Below are 21,600 nucleotides of genomic sequence, written 5' to 3'. Positions count from 1 at the left end.
GCTCTTCCCAATCTCCTACAGAGCAGCTAGAGGAAAGAGGAGGGAGCAGGATTGGGAGGCTGGTCAGCTTCTCTCTCCCTGATCCCCGCTCTCCCTCTTGTTCACTGTGGCCCAGCCCTCCTGTGGGTGGCCTATAGGCAGGTGGGGGGGGCGGATTTAGAATAAGACTGTCTCCAAAGAAGTTCTCCCAATTTCTTCTTCCTTGCTCTTCCCTTGTATTCTTGAAATGGAACATTCCTTGGACATTTTCTTTATAAGTTCTGCATGTGGTGGTCTGTCTCAGACTTGGTGGAATCTGATTGTCTATCACATCGGTGACTCAGACAAACTGAAGAGTCCCATTTTAACATTGCTTACACTAGTTTAAAAAATGGCAAAAGGAAATAAAAAGTACAGCACTAAGAACGGGAGAGGGGGCCACCAGAAGAATTTGAAGAAAATCAGATGGGACCATCCTGATGGGCAGAGCAGAGGAAGCAGCCACAGAGGTAGATGCCTAGAAAGTAAGAACCACTGCTCACGGGGGCCTGGGAAGACTCTGTTGTCAGAAGGTACAGGCACAGAAGGCAGGAGACAGTGGGGAGGAGAAATCATGACGAGTTTTAGGCCCACCTGGAAAGAATTGTGTCCAAGAGAACATCCACCCTATGCTTGCCTCTGTCTTGAGTAGGCACAACAGTAGGCCAAGATGGCACCCACCCAGGCCAAACCAGAGGGTGCCCTATAAAAGAAACTAGACAGGATTTGGGGGGAAGCCTGGGGTTCCTCGTGTCAGTGCTGCCATCCCAAGAAAAGACTTCCCCATTTTATTGGGGGCTGGGAGAGAAGTAGTCCTGGTCATGACCTCTAAATGGAATCTTGCCAGTCAACATGCTCAAGGCTCCAACTTGGAGGAGAGGGCTGTTGAAAAAATAGATCCTATGATGGTAGAGAAGACCAATAAGAGCCACCTATATTAAAACACAAATCCTTCATTCACAGATATAAATGGATAGCCAGGAACCCCAGATCTTTGAGTAAAACCAACAACCCATAAAAAAGAACCAAGATAAATAAACAGAGCTATGAACCCAGGAGAAATGGGGATAGTGTGGGGAATAGGAAATAACATTTTTTAAAAATCTACTTAGTATCCTCAGTGAGGTTTTAGGAGGTTTTTCTTCCATAGACAAAGGAAAAAAGTCATCCAAAAAGAGAAAATTGAAAACAATAAAAATGTCCATGAAAATTAAAAATGTAATTGTCAAACTAAAAAAATGCAAAGTGAAAGAAATACCTGAGAACAGTAGTTCTCAAAATGTGATAACCAGCCACCAGCAACAGTATCACCAGGGAACTTTTTAACATGAAAGTTTCTGGGTTCCAGTTCCAGACTTACTAAATCAGAAACTGGGAGTGGGGCCCAGCAACCTGTGTTTTCACAAGCCTTCCAGGAGATTGGGGTGCACCTCAAGTTTGATAACCACTGAGACCTAAAACAGAGAACAAAAAGACAAAGAGGTGAGAAACATGAGAGAAAAATTTAAAAATCTAGAGAATCAATGCAGGAAGAGTTATAGAAAGGGAAAACAGACTTCTGGGGAGTACACGATCAAATACATAATTTCAGAAAATGTCCTTGAACTGAAGAAAGATACAAATCTTTAGATTTAAGAGTCTCCAGGGTTTTATCCCCTCAGAATTGCTGGGAAGATTAGAGCTAGTACATGTAAAGAATCTGTAAAGAATCATGTAAAGGATCTCATAGCACAAAGCAAACACTCAGTAACTTTTACTCCCTTCTCACTCCTTGGGTGCTTGGCATGTACCCTTCCAGACCTCTCTCTACACCTTTACAGAGTCCTGCATGTAGTTTATTTTTTTCATAAAGTTCATCTTACTGTACATAGTGTTTTGCAACTTCGTTTTTTTGCATTTAACAAACAGGATGTTCTCCCAGGTCAGTTCCTCCAGATTTACTTTAATTACTAGGCAGTATCCACACTTCACCTGACTCTTGTTGATAAGTTTGTGTCTATTTTTGCTACAGTTATAAATAATGCTCTACTAAGTTTCAGGTCTACCAACAGTATGTGAAGGTACCAAATTCCTTCACCGTCAACACTTGATATTAAAAGTGAGTTTAATTCTTGATACATGTTATTAAAAAGAAAAGATCCCCTTGCTGCATTTCACTGCATCTCCCTGACTTCAGAGGAGGTGACCTCTTTCTTGTGTTTGTTGAACATATTTATGTTCGCCTCCGTAAATTTTACATTCATATCCTTTGTCTAGTTTTTTTCATATCAGGTTGTTTATCTTTCACTTATTGTTTTATATAGTCTGAAAATTAATTTTTTTCTATTGTGTATTTAACACATTTAAATTTGTAGCATAAGGTTGTTTAATATTAATTTTTGAGAAGGTTGTAAGATGACTTTCTAATTTAATTTTTCTCCAAATAGATAATTTTTCAAAACCAGCATTTGAATAGTTTTCTTATCTTAAGAAAATATGGTTTAAATCATTCCCCCAGGGACTTCCCTGGTGGTGCAGTGGTTAAGAATCCACCTGCCAGTGCAGGGGACACGGGTTCAAGCCCTGGCCCGGGAAGATCCCACATGCCGCGGAGCAACTAAGCCCTTGCGCCGCAACTACTGAGCCTACACTCTAGGGCCCGTGAGCCACAACTACTGAGCCCCTGTGCCACAACTACTGAAGCCCATGCACCTAGAGCCCATGTTCCTAACAAGAGAAGCCATCGCAATGAGAAGCCTGCGCACCACAATGAAGAGTAGCCCCCACTAGCCGCAACTAGAGAAAGCCCACGTACAACAACGAAGACCCAACACAGCCAAAAATTTAAAAAAAAAAAATTTATAAAAATAAAAATCATTCCCCCATTTTCACATGTAAATGTGCCCAATTCTGGCCTCTCTATTCTGTTCCAGTGATACATTTTTCAAATCCTTAGTAATCTACCCCCCCAACCATCATCACTACTACCAATCACCATCATTGGCTACGTTTTTCAAAATATTCTTATCTATTCTTGAACATTTTTTCTTCCAGATAAATTTTAGAATAAGCCTGCTAAGTTCATTTTATTTTACATTCACTTACTACTCTTTCAACATTCTTCCTTTGTGTAGATCCAAGTTCCCAACTTATATTACTTTCCTTCCCTCTAGAGAACTTCCTTTAACATTTCCTGTAAAAATAAAAAGGCCAATGGCAACAAATTCCCTCAATTTTTGTTTGTCAGAGAAAGTCTTTATTTCGCTTTCACTTATGAAGGAAATTTTGCAGGGTAAAGAATTCTAGGTTGGTGAGATTTTTTTCTCCCTACATCTTAATTTCACTCCACGGTCTTCTTGTTTGCATGTTTTCTGAGGTGAAGTCAGATGTTAATTCTTACCTTTGTTCCTCTGTAGGTAAGGTGTTTTTCCCCTCTGGCTTCTTTCAGAATTCTTTTCTTTATTTTTGATTTGCTGTAGATTGAAAATGATATGCCTAGTCTTTCTTCCCTCCTTCCTTCCTGCTTTCCTTCCCTTCCTCCCTTCCTCCCTCCCTCCCTCCTCTCTTCCCTCCCTCCCTCATTCCTTCCTCCCTCCCTTCCTTCCTTTATTTCCTTCTTTCTTTTTTGGCATTTATCCTGCTTGATGTTCTCTGAGTTCCTTCCTAGATCTGTGGCTTGTCTGACACTAACTTAGAAAAATTTCCAGTAATTACTGGCTCAAGTATTTCTATGTTCCTTTCTTTCTTCTCCTTCTGGTACTCCCATTACATGTATGCTACACATTTTGTGTTGTCTCACAGACCTTTAATATTCTGCTCTTTTTGATTGTTTGTTTTGTCTTTTAGTCTTTGTTCTATTTGCTTTTCAGTTTTGGAGGTTTGTATTGAGATATCTTCAGCCCAGATTCTTTCCTCAGCTGTTCCAGTCTACTAATAAACTCATTAAAGGAATTCTTCATTTCTGTCATGCTTCTGATCTCTAGCATTTCTTCCTCTGATTACACTGCTCAACTGTTTTTGCATGCTGGCTACTCTATCCATTAGTGCCCTTAGCATATTAATCACAGTTGTTTTAAATTTGTGGTCTGATAATTCCAATATCCCTCCCACGTCCAGTTCTGATGTTTGCTCTGTATTTTCAAATTGTTTTTTGCCTTTTAGTATACCTTGTAATTTTTCTCTTGAAATACCCAACTCTAGTCAGCTCTAGCCTTCCACCTGGTAGAAGGGAAATTCCCAACTCTAGCCCCCTCTAGCCATTCTGTCCCACTGGAATTCCTCCTACGTTCATTTAAAAAGTGCTCATTTATAACTGTATTGAACCTATTAGCTAATTTGGGAAGAACTGATATGTTTATAATTTTGCATCTCTGTATCCAGGAATATGTTTGACATCTCCATTAATTCAGGGTTCCTTTTTAAAAAGTTCAATAACTTCAGTAATGTTTGATAGGTTTTTATACGTCTTGCACATTTTTTGACGTGTTTATTCCTAAGCATATTATATAGCTGTTTTTAAAGTTATTTTTTATAAAATCCTTTAAAAAAAATCAGGTACCCTTATTGGGTATTGTTGGCTTCTTGGAATGCTAATGGTTTTAGCAAGTTATTCTTTACTAGGCCTCTTTCCTTTGTTTTTTGTTGTTTTTGCTTTTTTATTAGTTCCAATAGTTTGTCTGATAGCTTTATTAGTTTTAATTGTCAGTTGAGTCTCCTGCATTTTCTAGGTACATAATGAAATAATCTGGAAATAATTACAATTTTTGTCATCCTTCCTGCACCATCACCTGCCCCCCTCCCTGTATTATTTCTTATTCATGTCTTACTGTCCCATGAGATTTTGACAAATAAGGCCAGGCAGAACATGAGGTCACAATCCAAATTTATGGCCCACATGCAAAAAGAATCCACTGCGAGCGAAAGTCAGCAAAAGCATGAACAGCTTCAAATTTCTAAGAACTTCAAGAAATGGAATTAGTAGATCCAGATTATTAAAAAGGAATGTGTACAATAATTAAAGAAACAAAAGGTGCAATGAAAAACATAAGCAACTACTTAGGTAAAAAGAGATATATTTTTACAAGAAAAAAAAAGAGAGCTTTTAGAAATGAAAAATACAGACACTGAACTTTAAAACCCAAATTCCATTAAAGAGCAGAAGAACCACAACTGAAAAAAAAAAAAAAAAAGAATTGGTGAATCAGAAGCTAGGTTACCAAAAGCTACCCAGAATGCAGTACAGAAAGTTAAAATGAGGAAAAATATTAAAGAGAGGTTAAGAGACATGGAAGGTAGGAAGAGGCAACATTAGAGTTCAAAATATTTTTTTCTCCCTCTTATTGTTAAAGATTAATTAACCCAACACTATACTCTAGTCCTATATCCACACTTGGCATTTCCTCCCAGACAACAGGAAGTTAATCAAATGCTTACTGTAGCAAGTACACTTGCACAGAAATATATTTTCCTTAGATCTTTGAAAATAATTTCAAGGCCGCTTCCTGGTATTCTGTGCCTAGATGAGAAAGTATATTTGTAACAAAGGTACTGTGCACTTTCTAATTTTGCTGCATAAAAATTTTTGAAAATAAATCAAGGAACCTAATTCTTGGGGCAACAAGGAGTGAGGGAAGGCATTTGTCATGAAGTCACCGTGGCAGTTGCTGATGCCTCCCTTCCATGGTAGGTCAGCCAACAATGTCAGCTCTTCAGAATGACATTCTAAGTGATGTTTGTGCTGGTGAATTAGAGCAGGGAGTCGATGATGTCTAGGTCATGGGTCATTTCCTTAGTGGCTCACGGCCACAGGCAGCAGCCCAACCCCAGTAGGCGCCTTGTGGTCTCAGGTCTGGGTCCAGAGGTCAGGGCTGTTGGGCTGAAGTTGTTATCACTACTAGAAAAGCAACTCCAGGAACTCTAGCTGGATCATGTACATGCTTAAATACAGGTTGAGTGAATGCATAAACATATGAGCCAGCACTATGTTATGCTGTGGGAAAGGCACTCCATCAGTTGGTCTCATGTAAAAACTTCCTACACATGGACATCTCACCCTGTAGATCAGCATTAAGAATTAAGTCCATCCTTCTCTCTCTTTTTTTTCAGGAGTGTGTGTCTTAGAAACCAACCTTGTCTCCGGCATACCTTTCTCCAGGGCTTTTGAATACATTTAGATTTTTTTTCTGCCAGTAGGAACTCTTGGAATAATGAATTCCATATGTGTATATTTCTCAGTGGGAAGTGGGACGATTACCTTTATTTGGTCAGTAAAATTACTCTTTGCTCCAAGAAATCATTATATTTCATAAGCCCTAAGTGCTAGAAGAAGTTGCAGAGGAGAGGGTGGACTGGTCCTTCACTGCTTAGGGAGCTTACAATGTTAACAGACTCCAAAATACACGTCTTTGATGTTCACGTGAAGCTATGCATCCATACTTGTTGAAGGAAAACATTTCTCATACCAATTTTTCAGAATGCTTAAAATAAATGCTTGAGTGATTTTCAAAAAAGGAAAAAGAAGGTAACTCTGGTAACCAGGGTAGCACTGGGAAGAAAATGGGAACAGGAGACCCAAACAAGTTGTTATTGCCAAACTGGGGGAGGGAGTAGAGGGCATAGGAGAGGTTGGCCTACAGGCAAGACTCTCTCCAGAGGATGGGGGGCTGGAGAGGGCTTGCCAGAGAGACCCAAAATTCTGCCCCTGGATGACTCAGTAAGAACCACAACAGAAGGAGTGAAGGTAGCTCCCTGGGGAGGCCCTGATGGAGGACTGAAAATGGAGAGGACGAGTTTTGTGTTGTCTGTGTTGGGTTTGAGGTAGCTGTGTGACATCCAGGTGGCGATGTCCAGGAAGAGATATTCAAAAAGGCCTGGACCAGAGCCCCAGGTGTGGAGGTGCTGGGCACAGAGCAGGAATCTGAGCATAGATGGAACACCTTAGGGACGCGATGGAGAACGAAGACTGGGCTAGGAGCCTCAGGAAGCCCTCACATTAGGGGCGATGGGGGAGAAAGAAGTCTGTGTAGAAGGTAAGAGGAAGAAAAGACCCAGGAAAGAAGCACTGAGGGAAGAGAGGGTCTCAAGCAGGGTGATGTGGTTGGTAAGGTCAGGAGGAGGAGGACTGAGGACACTGAATCTGGTCGCCTTGGGAGTCTTGGGACCTGCAGAGGAAGGCATCCCAGAGAGTAAGGACACTAGTCCCAGGTCAGGGTGCTGACACCCGAACAAGCCAAGAGATGCCCCAGGGGTGATTGAGCCCTCCTCTTTCAGGCAGGGGAGACTGAATGGAGAGTGGAGGGAAGTGCTGGATCGAGGAGGGACCACCAGAGATGGGAAAATCACAGGGAATGAAAACTACCCTGGGAGGGGATCCAGGGTGGGAGGGGACAGTAGTGTTGGCAAGAGGGAGAGATGAGAAAGGTCTTTTGAGAGAGGGGAGGGGTGTCCCAGGAACACAAGATGGACTTTTTCGAGAAAGAAAGGGGAGTCGCTGACTGGGGCTGAGTCAGGGAGGGGGTTGGGGAGGGAGGGGCCAGCAGGGGGGAAGGGGGCTAAGATGAGGATGAGGGGGACAGGAAGGGCCAGAGTGAGGGAGAGGACAGTGAGGACAGTCCGTGGGATACCAGTTGGACGGACCACAGCACAAAGTGACTTGAGACAAAGAACAGCTGGGCTTCTGAGAGGGCCCCTGGCCTGGCCTGCAGCTTAGAAAAGGAGCCCGAGGTCATGCTGGGGCCAGCCTTCCTTTTTCCTGAGCCCCAAGGACCTCGAGGCCTCCAGGTGACCACACAGCCAGTGGTGGCTTCTTTTCTGGGAACACTCCCCATCCCAAGAAGTCCTCTGTCTAGTATAACCACCCTGGCCTTGCTCTGTTTCCTGTGGTTTCCTCCCTTCACCCACAGCTTCCAGGGGAGGCAGGCGATACTTCCTGTGCAATTTCTTCTGGAATTCCTGCCCAGGCTTCTGGGGTCTGCAGCTGTTCTGGAGAATCAAGCTGTGCCACACTCATCCACTGTGATGATCCAGACGGGCCTTTGGTCGGGAGGGTCCCCCGTCACAGGATGGCTCAGGCAGCTGTGAGAAGAGTGGCCGGGAGTCGGGGAGGCTGGGGGGTAGCTTGGTTAGGAAGGGCTTGAGGTGTCCGGGCAGGAGTGATGGGGGCCTGGACCAGAGGGTTGGTGACGCAGTGAAGAGAAGTGGAGGTGCAGGGATGCGTTTTAGAAGTAGGGGATTGAGCAAGGGGCTGAGAGAAAGAGGGGAACCAAGACCGGTCTCTCAGACCAAGGGACACTGAACGTTGTCACCTGAACAGCAGACTTCCCAGTAAGCCGTGTACTCAGTGAGCGTGTGACGGCCCAGAGGGTTTTCTCCAAGCCTGGGAAACCTCCGCAAAGACAGCAGGTGTCTGTTTTCCTGAGACGGGGCAGAGGGTGGGCAGGGCCTCCGGATGGGAGCATGAGAGGGGCCGCTTCTCCTGCCCAGCCTCTGCAGGGACTTCCCCGAAAGGTTCAGGGTCAAACCTGAAGCTCCTGGGGGAGGTCCAGCCTCGTGGGACCACCTTAGGCCTGACCCCCCAACTTCTCCCCAGCTCCTGCCCTGGGTGCAACCATGGTAGTGTGGGCTGGGAGGCCAGGCCAGACTGCTTTCACCATCCTGAGAAGTCCCCCTTGATCTAATGTGATGCAGCTTTCCACAAGATGGACATTTTTGGTTTTTATCTCTGGGAAATGGAGTATTTGTTTTCCAACAAACAAATTCTTGGATAGAAAGAACTGGATTTGCAAATAAAAGTTTTAATAAAAATGGGGGGAGCAGGGGAGGAGGGCAGCCAGACGGTTTCCAGCTGATGCCACAAATGATTTCCTTACTGTCAGGATGAGGCTCAGCCTCAGGGTGTGTGCAAAGCTGCAGTCATACCCTGGGGCCAAAGTGGTCTGAGCCACTGGGTTTGGGGGGGCGGGGGGTGGGGTGGGGAGCAGAAGTTCACAGACATAGGCTCTCCTCACACCAATCAGAAAACCAAACTCCAGGACAAGTGATGGCCACTCAGATGAACAAGGGCCACGCGTGTGCACGTAATCCACACCCAAACCCTAGCAGCATTCCCATCCCACAGACAGTGGCTCAAGCCGCTCCCCCTTAGAACGGGGGCCACTGCCCCTCCAGGGACCACCCCATGTCTCTGGAGATGCTGGAGGTGCCCTCCCCAAGTGTTTAGGCTTCGCAGGTTTTTACCGGGCCCTCGAGGAAGGCTCTCTGGGGCTGGAACCCTGGGGGCGCCCACAGTTTCAGAGCCTTTCCTCCCATACTCATTGTACCATAACTGGCTGGTTATACACCCTAAGCCCCCTCTTCTGTCCTCTCCTGCTACCCCCACTAGACTGTGAGAACAGGGTGGCTTCCTAGCCTTCTCCATTCCCAGGGCCTGGCAGAGCTTCTCAGTGTTCTAGTTGAATAAACAGACCAATGACCAAATATTCAACCAGCTGATCGAATCCCTTTGGTACAATATAAATTTATTCCTGAGTGATGAGGAGAAACAGCCAAATTGTATCTCCCTAAAAACCCCTCCTATACCCAAGGCCTGGCAGAAGATAAAGCCATGATGGGGTGCCTTGTGCCCACACGTCACGGCCACAGCACTGAACCCAGCGTGAGAAGCAGCTGGGCAAGCTCTAGATCTGCTCATTCTGCTCTCCTGCACATGACTGATCGGCCGATAGTAGGTAATACACAGGTTAGCTATGCTCTGGTATGAAAGGATGAGATGAGCTGGGCCAATGAGATGGCCTTTCTCAGAAATTTGATATGAATATAAGCAAAGAAAGGGCCGGTTAGTTGCAGATACGTAGTGTGTACATAGAGGATTAGGAAGGCCAAACTGGCCGTATGTAAGCTTCAGTTACAAACTACAAATAAGCAGAGGAAGAAGCTAGCTGGTACCCAGAGAGAAGCCAAGAGGAGGCTTTATAAGGCTAGGGATCAAGGACAGCCTCTTGGACAAGGGAAACAAAAGCAAAAATAAACAAATGGGACTACATCAAACTAAAAAGCTTTTGCACAGCAAAGGAAACTATTAACAAAACAAAAAGGCAGCCTATGAATGGGAGAGGATATTTGTAAACCATATATATGATAAGGGGTTAATATCCAAAATATATAAATAACTCATACAAGTCAACATCAAAAAAAACGACCCAATTACAAAATGGGCAGAGGACCTGAATAGAGTTGACATTTTCCAAAGGCATATAGATGGCCAACGTACACATGAAAAGATGTTCAACATCACTAATCATCAGGGAAATGCAAATCAAAACTACAATGAGATAGCACCTCACACCTGTCAGAATGGCTATTATCATAAAGACCACAAATAAGTTTTGGCAAGGATGTGGAGAAAAGGCAACCTGTCATGTACTGTTGGTGGGAATGTAAACTGGTGTAGCAGTCACTATGTAAAAGAGTGTGAAGTTTCCTCAAAAAATTTAAAAATAGAACTACCATCCAAACCAGCAATTCCACTTCTGGTATTTTTCCAAAGAAAAGGAAAACACTGATCTGAAAACATATATGCATCCCTATGTTCACTGCAGCATTATTCACAATAGGCACGATATGGAAGCAATTGAAATGTCCATCCATAGATGGACAGATGAAGAAGATGTGGTGTATACACACACACACACACACACACACACACACACACACACGAATATTACTCAGCCATAAAAAAGAATGAAATCTTGCCATTTGTAACAATATAGATTATATTAAGTGAAATAGTTCAGACAAAGGCAAATACTGTATAATTTCACTTATATGTGGAATCTAAAAAACAAAAGAACAAACAAAACAGAAACAGACTACAAACAGGTGGTTGCCAGAAGGGAGGGGGAGGGGGATAGTGGAAAAAAAAAGGTAACTATGTGAGGTGATGAATGCTAATTAGCTTAACTGTAGTGATCATTTCAAAATGTATATTTATATGAAACCATCACGTTGTACACCTTAAATATATACAACTTATGTTAATTACACCTCAGTAAAGCTGAAAAAAGAGTTGAAAAATTAAATTTTAAAAGGACAGTCTCTTGGGAGAGACGATGTGCGTGGTGGTTTCTGCAGGTGAGGGGTTACCTAGATGGATGGGAAGTGGGGGTATGGTGCAGCATTTATAGGAAGGGAGATTACGTGTGAAGGCACAAAAGGGATGCGTGTCTAAGAACCACTGGCTTCGTGAGTGAGTAGAGAGCAAGGGAGGGGAAGAAGGTGCATGTGAGGGGGACAGCAGGGCCAGATGGTGGAGGGAACTGTGCTACGGTGGCAAGTCTGGCCCCTGCAGGGAACGTTGAATACACTCCGGGAAGGCCTCACCTCTGGACACCTCCATCCCACCATGTCGCCCTCCCAAACCCACGGCTCCACCATCTCCCAGGACTAAGCCACCTCTAGACCCAGCGCCAGATCCCACTCTACCCACAAACCACTGACTCCTTTCATCTCACATCTACGCTGCAACCTCTTAGACCCAAGGCTCCAGGCCTTCAATATTCTGGTCTAACTACCTTGCCCAGCTGGAGCTCACAGCTGACCACCTGAACTACATCTCACCAACACCCTAAACTCTCTTGCACTGCTGTCCTCACACCTGTCCAGAAAACCCACAATCCTCCATCAGCCCCCCAGCCAGCCTTCTCTCCTGTGGTGGGCTCCTAGCTGGGCCCCAGATCTATTCTCCTCTTCTTCCACAACACTGGAGTTTTAGTTGGTGACACGGCTGCCCAGCTAGACCCATTTCCCAGACTCCTTTGCAGCCAGATGCCTAAGTTCCCACCAATGGATTGTGAGCAGAAGTGATGTGTACAACTTCCCTCTGTCTTACCTAAGAGGAAATTATTTGCTTTCCACTTCTGCTCCTACCCCCTTTCAGGAGCTGGAACACTGATGTGCAGAGACCCAGCTCTGGCCATGCAGCCACATTAGCATAGTCTATGGAAAGGTGGAACAAGATGGAAGGGACCGAGCACCCTGAGTGGTTCTGAAAAATGAGCCACTCCACCCTCCTCCCTTTGCACTGTAACATGAGAGAGAAATAAACATTTCTCATATTTAACCCACTCCTTGTTACAGCAGATTCTACTGCTGTCAAATGTGTGGAGAACAACGCCGCAACCCGTCAGGGCAGTCCCGTCTCCAGGCCTCAGCTGAGGTCCACCTGCACTTGATCCTGATCAGCTCCCTTGCAAACTTCCCCTAGTCAAAGCTTCCAACTCTCATGTTTAGCAGGCCCCCATCCAACCTCTCACTCTCAACAATCCTGTCTTGTGGCACAACAAATGTGGAGACCACCGAGCAGGGTCTCCCACCATGTTCTACACACCCCTGCGGTCCTCTCCTCTTATCTCAATGGTTGGCGTCCTTTTCTCTGTGCTCTGATTAGACTCCCTGGATTAAATTCACAGCTCCGCTACATACTACCTGTGCAACCCACCTCAGCCTTCCTTTCCTCAACCGCAAAACGGAGGTGACAATACTACTTAACAGGACTGTGAGGATTAAAGGAGATAATGCATGAAAAGCAACTGGCACAATGCCTGGCATATAGTCAGCAATGGGCACCTGCCACTAACATCACTGAAACAAATGTGACCACATCACTACCTGATGGAGGCCCTCCACTGAATCTCTGTCACCTACAGAACATAGTCTAAACCTCTCAGTATGTTAGGCCCTTCATGACACATCTGCCGTTTACCCCTGGAATCTTCTCTCTTGCCACTCTCTGCCTTGAACACTATGTTCTAATACCAAGCTGCCCACAGATCTAAAAAACAAAAAACAAAAAAAAAACCCATTCACTGATTAGACAAATATATATTAAAGTGCCCACTTTTGGAGCATTAGTGACTACTCCAATAAATTAATTCCCCTTCCTGGAAAAAAACCACCCACCTCCCTAAAAATCACCATGAGAAAAAGCCTATTTTTCATCCTGTGTCTGGGAAGTGATACTGAATTCAGTTTCCTAAAATAAAAGTTAGGTTACCCTTCTTTCAGCTTTAAAATGCGATGCTACGCTAAGATGGTTATGGGGAAAAAAGCAATCTTTATATCTACTTTTAAATCTTGTTTAGTGCATGTGAAATGTTGTATCCCATGGAAAGGGAAGGAGGTTCCTTTCAGAGGGACATCTGACGCATGAGCCAGATGGTGAGGCTGGCAACACAGGATGTTGTAGGAAGACGGCCAAGGTGGCCAGCAAGGACAGTGGAGACAGGGGCAGGCCCTCAGGGCAGAGCCAGTCCCGGATTTTCACAAAGCGCGCAGCACCTGGCTGCAGCCTCCTGTCTCTTCCTCTTCCTGCCTTCCCAGAACAGGCAAGAAGGACCCTAGGGAGTACTTTCCATGAGACAAGAGTTTGCTTAGCTGACCAAGAATGCCTGTCAGGTCAAATAAAGCTGCCCTCCTTTCAGTCAGGTCACCTGTGGGTCTTTCTAAGGGGAAAAAAGAGCAAAGGCCAGAGGGACGCTGCCTAGAGATCCCAACACAAAACTTAAACACAAGTTTATCAAGACATTGCACTTCCTGACGAAGAGATTACGGTCAAGTCAAACCCATTCTGGACTAAGCAAGTCAGAGTTAGAGGAACTTTATTCAGAAATATGAACTCTAGTACTTTTCTGGGGCCAGGGCCTATGACCAATTCCTCCTCAAGTCTACCAGAGTGTCCAGAATGTCCTGTTCTCCGAGTTATGTAGACAACATCTAAGGTGTTCTTTAGATATATAGTAAGTAATGCTATCACCAAACACTTCCAATTCAAAATTAACAAACCTTATATGAAGGCAAATAGTCTTTAAAAAGTCATATAAAATATAGTCCAATAAATTCATGTGATATTTCATTAAATGAATAAACAAATGTTTAAGATCTTTTAATAAGAATTTTTATGGAGACAGATAGCTAATCTCTAGCTTACTTCCAAAGGCCCTAGGTAGTCAGACCATGAAGCTAGAGGAAAGGCACCTGGTGGGAGATACTGCAGGCCAAACACTGAGGAGAACAAAAATATCCCTGCAAGGCCAAATCTATAAAGTGGTGGCAGAATTATGGACTCGTGGAAAATAGTAGGGCCGAGGCCAAAGTAACAGCAATCACGATGGAATAGTAGGGTTTTCTGGACATAGAGGCTAAAATGTTCCCTAGTAATCCCTACCAGGCTTTCTCCTCAAATAATGGCAGTACTTACCACCCTGAAAACAAGCTGACTGGGCACTCGCTACATTGGCAAAGACTTCATAACCACTGCACTTCCTCTCATACTGACAATACTCTGAAGCAGTGATATACTGCTGAAGGCGGCCAGATACCAGCCCCTTACCCCCATTTCTGCACAGTGGCAGACACTGCTAGTTGCCCACCAACAGCCATCCCTACTTTCCTACCAACGGAAGCCAAGTTTCGTTCAAGGTAAGAATGTGCTCAACTAAAAAGTTTCCTCAAATGTGCATAAACTGATAAATGAATAGTATATATATATATATACACACACACACATTACAATGGAAAATTTGGCAATAAAAAGGAATGAAACCCTGATACATGCTACAATATGAATGAACCTCAAGAATGTTACGCTAAGTGAAAGCAGCTAGACATAAAAAGTCACATATTGTATGATACCATTTACATGAAAGGTCTAGGATAGGCAAATCTAGAGAGACAGAAAATGGATTTGTGGTTGCCGAGGGCAGGGGTGGGGATGGAACTAGGAGTGACTGCTAACGGGCATGGGGTTGCTTTCTTTTTGTGTTGGTAAAAATGAATTCAATTGTGGTGAAGACTGCACAACTCTATGAATATACTGAAAATCAGAGTTGTACACTTTAAATGGTTGACACGTGAATTAAATCTCAGTAAAGCTGTTGAAAAAAATCCAACAAAACCGATTTCCCAAGATGCTGGACTGCTAGGGGTGCCCATGTGCTACAGTTCTGTCCAGTAAGGTGCTGGTGGAAGTATACTATGGGAAAGTTGTCTCCTCAAAAAAAAGACTCAAGTAACTCATGCCTTTTGCCTTTCATCTTTTTCTCATCTTCCTGCCTACTAAAAGTCTAGGCCCTGGGGGTTCCCTCAGAACAAAAACATGTTAAAGATGACAGAGCAGCAAAAATGGAGGTAGCGGGTAATGGATGATATCCTGGGATCACTGCACGAGCCCTGGTTTGTCTCTCTCTGGAATTGTTATGGGAGAGAAATAAACCTGTACTTCATTAAGTGATTATAGTTGTATTTCTATCACTTGCAGCCAAAGGCTATCCCTAATGATGCACGCCTATCTAATATCAGCCTGGGCTGATTCTTAGAGCCAAGAAGGAAAAGGAAAAAAAAGTAGACTCAGAAAGACACAAAAAAGTTGATTCCAAATGTAACATTCAGACACCATGGAGTCAGCGTTAATTTTTTTTTTAAAGGGTAAATAGTTATTTTACTTTCAAACTATACATGTTTTTCCCAATTTTTGTATACCCCCAAGGGAGTGCTTACCCCTAATAACAAATCAGTAAAAAATGCCTTAGTTTTAAAATACTGATGAACCAAATACGAGCAAATGGCATATTATTATTATTATTATTATTATTATTATTTTTGGAGGGCCTGGTTCTTTATTTCAAAAAGACATTTATCAATGTTCAGTGCCAAAACAGTTACACTATTGCTTTTTCTTTCTCCCAGTCGGCCCCCAAAGAGAGGACACCAAAGGAGAATACATTTTAAGCCAGTTTTGCTGTAGGATGCACACCTAACTGACCTCACCGAAACCTCACCAAAAAGGGGGGATTGGGTAGGGAAAGAAACTTTAAAAGATCAGCACACTGCCAGCCCAGACTGTAGAGAGCTCTTGTAGCCAGATGGGGTGACCAGTGTGCCCCAACCCCAAAGAAGCAAAGTTTCAAAATAATATAAAATTTAAAAACAATTTTGTACATAAGCTATTCAAGATTTCTCCAGCACTAACTGATACAATGTACAATGAGATGGCACTTTTAGAGACAGCAGCTTCAGACCCAGAAAAGGGTGATGAGTTTCATATGGCTAAATCAGTGGTAAAACATAATTTTCTATTCTTTCTCTCAAGGAGGCGGGAGAGCAAATAAGTGGTCACCTCAACATAAGGGGCACATGATCCATTCTGTGGGCGGCTGGGAAACGGGTAGAGCTGGGACAAGGATTTGGTCTCAGAGGTCTCACCATCTTAATTTCGTTTGGTCACTTCTGACGGAAAAAAAAAAATAAAGTTGCCCCCAAATACTGTAAAGCTGAAAACCTGAACAGTGTTTTTTCTTTGTCTTTGTTTTTTTGGCTAACGCCTTCTGGAATCACCTTTCTGGTTTGGCGGGGACTTTTTGCAGAGCAATGAGGTTTCCCAAAATGGAGTCCTTCTCTGGGCTGTCTGGCTCTCGGGAAGGCAGGCCCATACCTTTTCCCCTCCTCTATGGAAAGGGCAATATGCATTAAGCTGAAAAGTTACCTTCCAAAAGTGAGAAAGGGATTAGACTGCTGCTTCAGAACTATGGAATTATCTGGAACGTTTTACAAATGGCTGCTACATCAACAGCAACAGAAAAGGTAATTACAAAATGTGTCCATCACAGCAATGCTTTTAAAGACACCTGGCATCGTGCTCACATTCCCTTAAACGTTGTTCCCAAAGGTGCTCAGCCTCTGGTCCAAATGGGATCTCTGGGGAGAGGCAGAGACAGTTTGGCGACAAGGACCCAGGGGTGGGGGTGGGAGAGGTGGCGAAAGGAGAAAGCAGCCTCCCAGTTAAAGATCAGCCCTCAGCTTAAAGGTCAGCTTCAGGCAGGGTGGCCTCAGCAGAGTCGGGGTCAGAGGGAGGAGCAGCGGCAGGGCGGGACCGGGGTGCTCTGCATTTCATTCAGGTCAAGCAGAGTCTGGTCCAGCGTCCTTTGTGTACAGAGGTGCTCCTCTTTGGTGCATATCAGTTCATCTTCCAAATCACCAATTGTCTTTTCCAGCTTGGCTACCAATCTCTCAGCAAACTCAGCACGGGTCTCTGTCTCCTTGAGTTTATCAGTAAGAATCTTTCTCTCTTCCTCCTATGTCTTCTTTTTGAGAGTACTTTTCTTCAGCAGCACTCAGACACTTCCGGTTCTGGTCCGTCAGTCTGACCTGCTCATCCATCTCTCGGCAACGGGACTCTGCCAGCTCAGCTCACTCCTCTGTGCGTTCCAAGTCTCCCTCAATAGTCACCAACCTAAGAGCCACCTCTTCATACTTCCTATCTGCTCTTCTGCAATGTGCTTAGCTTCTTTGAGTTGGATTTCCTGGAGCTCCATTTTTTCTTCCTCTTCCAAGGCTCGGTTTTCAGTAACCTTCATGGCTCTCTCGCTGTCATCAGCAGCTTTCTCGGCTTCCTCCGGCGTTTTCAGGGCAGTGACCAGGCGTTCTTGAGCGCGGTCCAGCTCTTCAACCAGCTGGACCCTGTGGTTCAAGGAGGCCGCCTCAGCCTGTTCCTGGGCCGCCTTTCTCCTCCACTTCCGCAGGAGGCGCTCGGCCCTCTCCTCCACGTCACCGGCCTGCAGCGGCAGAACCGGGGTCTCGCGCTTCACTGCCTCGGTGGTGGTGACCCCGGCCATGGTGCCGCCCGGCCCTTGCTCGCCTTCCGGTTCCTGCCTCCTCTGCCCAGAGCTCGGTCGCTTCTCCGCAAATGGCATATTATTATTATTTGCTCAAAGTGGAATCATTTCAACTATAACTGATTCCCAATTTAAAAAAAAAAATAACGTTTCTAACCTCTGTTCTTTGAAGGGTTAGAAGACATCTCCCATTAAACCCTTTAGGCCTGGTCAGCCTTAATCCTTAAAGAACAGCACTCTGAGAGAGAAAACAAAGGCCCAGAGTTTCAGTCCACTTATATATAAAGTGTATGTTCTCAGTACACTTATGCATGATGTTCATGTGTCCCAGAGGATTGAGTTCAATGTTATTCTGAACTATTAAGGGCAAAAATGAACATAGAAACAAAAATTATTAACAAGCGACTGTTTACCTTTTTCTTTTCTAGCCCCATAAACTATATCACCTCCTTTTTATTGTATGCATGGGGGTGAAGGGCATGGGAGAGTAACACCTGGAAAAGAATCTTCCGCTCAAGTCAATGAATTACTTCATTTGAGATGATTATTTCATGTACAACTCCAAATAAAGTTGACCTTATAGAAGTATGAAACAGAATTTGCAATCAGGCTAATTGTTTCTGTGACCAAAGAAAAAGAAGGGAAAATGAAGTATCAATGAAAAGGTGGCTGGGGGTGGGGCTGGGGGGTGCTTAAGCCAGCACTGGGGTGGGATATGGTCTTCCCTACCAATCTGTCTCTTTTTATTTCATGCTTTATTGGTTTATATTGCATAAAACTTAAAACCTTTAAATTTGAATATAAATATCACATTATAATAGAACACAGTATTTTAAATGAGATGTTTTACAGGGTTACCTTTTAAAGCCTAACTGCTCTCATGTGCAAATTTAGATGTTTTTACTTACCAATTCACTAAATAGTCAACCCTACCATGTGTCAAGCACTAAGTAAGCAGTGGAGATTCAGACCTGAGTGAAACACTCGTTCCTATCCTCAAGAAATATAAACAGCCAAGTGGTAAAAATAAGCCCCCAGCTTAGCTTTGTCAGAATGTAAACCCAGGGAACAAGGCTGAAAAGCAACTATGGCAGAGCCTGGAGGAGCGGGGTGAGGTGTCAGGGGAGTCTCTTGGGCACCGGGCAGCCTGGAGTAGAGTGTGGCACAGGCAAAGGGAAGGACACATGAAACAGCACCACGCTCAGGCAGGAAAGTGGTAAGCTGGTGAAGCAGGAGGGGACACAGCAGAGATGAGTGGAGCTTGTGTACACCTAGGTGCTCTGAACTCCACTCCGAAGGCTCTGGGAAGGCGCTGAACGGTTCTGAGCAGAGACAGCTCAGTTTTAGGAAGCATTACTCTGGCAGAGGCTGGCTGGGTGGGATACAGACCAAGGCCAGTCCAGCAGTTTCAGCGCAAGAGGCCAAAAGATGATGATGGTGAGCAAGTCCACGGCAGGTCTCAGGTCCTAAGGAAGCAACCTCAACAAAGGCAGGTTTTCATATAATGGAAATGTTTAAAGTTCTGTGCACCACTTCCCTTCACCCTCGCATTTTCCCCCAATAAAAACATAACCTTTACCACAACAAGAGGCTGGTGGCTAGAGTGGAGAGGCTTTCACGCTTGCAGATCAAATGACGAGAACAAACAGTATTCCACACCCTAAGGGATTTTTCTCCCTCTGCTTGCTCATTCCCATCACCAGTGAAACATTTCCTGGAAAACAAACATGCCCCGTGCCTGCCCCCGCAACCCCCCACCCCAATACTTCTTTGACCTCCTCTAGTTCTGTTCCATTTCCCTTCACAGCAAAACTTTCAAGTAGGGTCTCCACTGTCTCACCTAGTATTTACACTTCCACTTGCTCCAATCCCTACTGCTTCTGTCAATAATTGCATAATGCCAAATCCCACACAGGCTTCTTCTTCCACTTTGAAATACTTTCTTTCCTTTTTTCCTGTTTTTCTGTTGTTGCTTTTTCCAAATGTAGTGGTTTCTTCTCTTTTTCTGTTATTTCTTCTTCCTCACTAGATCATTAAAAGTTGGAGTTACCAGGACCCTGTCCCAAGACCTCCTCTCCTTCTACACTGGCTCCCGAAGCAAGTTCATCCAATATCATGGCTTTAAATACGGTCTGTATGTTACACTCCTACATTTATATGTTCAATGAGACCTCCTCCCTGAGCTGCAGGTTCTCGTCTATCCACTCAAAATCTCCACTTAGATGACCAATTGGCATCTCGAACATGGCTTACAGCAAATTACTGATTCCCCCTGCCAAAGCAAAATCCTGTTCCTCCTAGAGTTTTTTTTTTTCCATCTCAGTATATATAGTTTGGCCATGCAGCCAGACTATGTGTTCAAGCTCCAAACCAACTAGTTATTCCTGATCACTCTCTTTCCTTCTCCACCCCAGTCTCCAGCATCCAATGGATCCAGATCCAATCTGCCCCTCCCAATCTCCTGCACTACTCAAATTAGTCCAAAACCACTATCTTTTCTCTCCTAAACTATGCAACAGTTTCTTATAGTCTCATTGCCTCCACCCTTGCCTCTCTACAGTCTGATCTTCACAAAAATGTTGTCATAATCTTCTGTAAATTGCAAATCAGATCACGTCACTCCCTTATTTAAAAACTCCTTGACAGCCGCATAGCACAGGGAGATCAGCTCGGTGCTGTGTGTCCACCTAGAGGGGTGGGATAGGGAGGGTGGGAGGGAGATGCAAGAGGGAGGGGATATGGGGATATATGTATATGTATAGCTGATTCACTTTGTTATAAAGCAGAAACTGACACACCATTGTAAAGCAATTATACTCCAATAAAGATGTTAAAAAATAAAATAAAATTAAAAAAATTTTTAAAACTCCTTGAATGAAATCCCACTGTACTTAGAATATAAATGTGTCCCATGGCTTACAACCACCCCCAGCCCTGTTCCAATGTCTGTTCCAGCATCTCCCAGACCTCTTCCCTAACTACATTCTAGCCACACTGGCCTGTTCTCCTCCTCCAGTGGCAGCAGCTGGAGGTGAACAGGAAGGGCTGACACTGGAGGCCAGCTCATTCCTGCTTTAATGCTTCTGCAGTTATGTCCCTTCTGCCTGGATCTTCTCATAGGTGGCTTTTTGTTACTCAGATCTCAGCTCAAATGCCACCTGCTCAGAGAAGGTTGACTAAAGACATGTAAAGTTATTCTCTATGATACCACTCTGTATTTTTTTTTTATAGCACTTACCAAAATCTTACTTACGTTCATTATCTGCTTCTTCTAACCAGAATGTGAGACTTAGAAAGGGAGGAACATCATGTCTTGTTCCCTGCATACCTTGAAGGCCAGATATACAGTGGGTGCTCAATAAATACATAATGAATGAATAACCCAATCCTCCTTACTTCTATAAATAAAATTTTCTTACAATGGGGGTGTTACGAGAAAGGAGAGAATATAATAGAGCTCTTGGTCACTAGAGCCAGCTTATACCACATCAGTGCTTTGCTAATTTGCTTCTTTCCTATAAAAATTACATTTTCTACAAAATCTATTCAGTAATATTCACAAACCACTGGAACAAGACCAGCCATGGAAATCTCGTAACTGCTCTTTTCACTGAAGTCAGTGACTCCAAGTAGTTCCGCAAGAAAAATCTATTTAAAGTCTTAAACCACCTCTAAAACAAATATACATACATAAAATAAAACAGCTTACAAACAGAGATATGGTTAAAGGCACCACACATCCAGGAAAACTGAGAGCACCTCTTACTACATGCTAATTTGGGACAGAAGTCAATGACAGCACTTTTTTCTTTGAACCGATCTTGTGCACACAACTGTGATATATAAACAATGCACTAACCTGAACACATAAAAAAATGCACTGAATGTTGGAAGGGATGCTAGAGCGGAACCACTCACTTCATGTGCATAATAATACACA

At 44.0% G+C, this 21,600-nt stretch overlaps 1 pseudogene across 1 annotated transcript in view; it reads right to left on the bottom strand.

Moving 5' to 3' along the window:
- Positions 1 to 20,924, bottom strand: part of LOC309629087 (tropomyosin-1-like) — a 30,887-nt pseudogene extending 9,963 nt beyond the window's left edge. The window contains exons 1-2 of the transcript XR_014249505.1: positions 20,914 to 20,924; positions 1,379 to 18,017 (exon numbers count right to left, since the gene is read on the bottom strand). The product of XR_014249505.1 is annotated as a tropomyosin-1-like (transcript). The remainder of the gene's footprint in view (positions 1 to 1,378; positions 18,018 to 20,913) is intronic.
- Positions 20,925 to 21,600: the final 676 nt, after the last annotated feature.

Source organism: Balaenoptera borealis (genome assembly GCF_965194805.1).
Source record: "Balaenoptera borealis genome assembly, chromosome: 5".
Taxonomy (NCBI): domain Eukaryota; kingdom Metazoa; phylum Chordata; class Mammalia; order Artiodactyla; family Balaenopteridae; genus Balaenoptera; species Balaenoptera borealis.
Note: the sequence above shows the minus strand (reverse complement) of the source record. Positions and strands in the feature narration are given on the sequence as shown.